The sequence below is a fragment of the Octopus sinensis genome, linkage group LG7 (genome assembly GCF_006345805.1).
Source record: "Octopus sinensis linkage group LG7, ASM634580v1, whole genome shotgun sequence".
In the NCBI taxonomy this organism is placed as follows: domain Eukaryota; kingdom Metazoa; phylum Mollusca; class Cephalopoda; order Octopoda; family Octopodidae; genus Octopus; species Octopus sinensis.
In genome coordinates, this window is record NC_043003.1 from 88447100 (window position 1) to 88449132 (window position 2033).

Sequence of the window (2033 nt, forward strand, 5' to 3'; positions counted from 1 at the left end):
GAACCGCCTGAGCAAGCACACCAAAAGTGGTGAGAAGTCTCGGCTCGAGAGAATGCTAATGGAAATGAGAAAAGTCTGCATCAGTCCCATGAAAGGAAGAGCAAGATAAAGAAGCTTGGGTAATAGAAAATATAAAATCAAACCCTAAAGCTTTCTTTAAGCTTGCCAAAGAGACAGCCACAGCGCACCAGAGAATAGGACCTCTCTTCCAAAAAGATGGCTCTCTCATAGGAAATCCCACGAGGATAAGTGAAATACTGAACGAACAATTCCAAAGTGTGTTCACTACACCTCTAGGACACAGGCAAGTAAACAACCCAGAAGAATTCCTTGCCACTTTACCTGCGGCCAAAGAGGCAAAAATTGAGTACATCAACATTGAAGATGATGATATCTCACTAGCCAGAGATGAGATTGACACAAACTCTGCTGCTGGAACTGATGGATTTCCAGCGATCCTTCTCAAATCGTGCAAACGTACCCTTGCAAAACCGCTACATCTTCTTTTACAGAGCTTTCTTGCAGTGGTAAGCTCCCAGTCAAATTAAAAGAGGGGTTAATATGCCCTATCCATAAGAAGAGGTAGCAGAGCTATGCTAAAAATTATAGGCCTATCTCTCTGACCTCACACATCAGCAAAGTCATGGAACGAATAGTCCGCAAGTACTATCATGTTCCTTGAAGAAATGACTTGCTGTCTGACACCCAGCATGGATTTCGACCAGGTAAAGCTGCCTAACACAGCTCCTGCAACACTATGACTGGGTGTTAAAACAGCTAAATGTGTTAAATGTGGATGTAATATATCTCGACTTTGCAAAAGCCTTTGATAAGGTCGACCGTGGTATGATCTGTCACAAACTGCATGGTCTCGGCACAGGCGGGAAACTTGGAGAGTGGCTGCACAACTTCCTAAAAGACAGAAAACAGGCAGTTGTGAGCAATGGAGCCACCTCCAAGGAAACACAAATAACAAGCGGTGTTTCACAGGGCACTGTCTTGGGGTCACTGCTGTTCATAGTGGCCCTTTCAGACATGCCTTCAGTTGCTACGATGGCCACCCTTGCTAGCTACGCAGATGACACAAAAGTCTCCCACACAATACAAAACCCTGAAAATATTGCGCATCTGCAACAGGAGTTGGATACAATATACGGGTGGGCTGAGGACAACAACATGCAGTTTAATGCAGGTAAGTTCCAGGCCCTGCGCTACTGGCACACAAAGGTAAACGACGTGCAGACTGGATACACTGGCCCAGGAAGAATTGCAATCCCTGAGTCAAAATCAGTGCGTGACCTGGGCATTGACATGAGCAATGATACATCTTCCCAAATGCATATTACTAATCTGGTGATAAAATGCAGACGGCTAGCTGGATGGATTCTCTGAACTTTCAGAACAAGAGAGAAGGAGACACTGATGGTCCTCTGGAAAACATTCGTCCTCAACCGCTTGGACTACTGCTCCCAACTGTGGTCACCACACAATATAAAACAAACAGCAGAACTCGAAGCAATTCAAAGAAGCTACACAAAGAAGATCGTCTCAATGCAAAATATCAGCTACTGGGAAAGACTGAAGGTATTAAACCTCTTCTCCCTGGAGCGGAGGCGGGAGAGATATGCGGTGATATACATCTGGAAAATCCTGGAGGGTCTTGTCCCAAACTTTGGCATTCAAAGTTACTCCAACCGCAGAACGGGGCGCCGCTGCGTGGTGCCAAGGATTCCAACATCACCATCAAAATACAGGTCCAGATACTGCAACAGCTTGGGTTTCAGAGGACCACAGCTCTTTAACATCCTCCCTAAATGCCTGAGAGACTTGCATGGTGTGGATGTAGGTTTCTTTAAAACTAAACTGGATCTCTTCTTGTTGGGGGTCCCAGATGAACCTACCTCACGACATGAGACACAGATGCGGGCAGCAGCATCGAACTCCCTTGTTAATCAAGTGCCACGTATCAGAGGTGGATTCACATATTAGTGTAGCTCATTCAGCGGTGGTGCCCCAGCATGGCCGCGGCCTTC

The 2033-nt window shown here is 46.1% G+C and overlaps 1 protein-coding gene across 1 annotated transcript in view; it reads right to left on the minus strand.

Annotated features, from left to right (window-relative positions):
- Positions 1-820, minus strand: part of LOC115214112 (UDP-glucose 6-dehydrogenase) — a 134333-nt gene extending 133513 nt beyond the window's left edge. The window contains exon 1 of the mRNA XM_036504887.1: positions 814-820. The gene's annotated coding sequence lies outside the window, so the exon portion shown is untranslated. The remainder of the gene's footprint in view (positions 1-813) is intronic.
- Between the last annotated feature and the right edge of the window lie 1213 nt (positions 821-2033).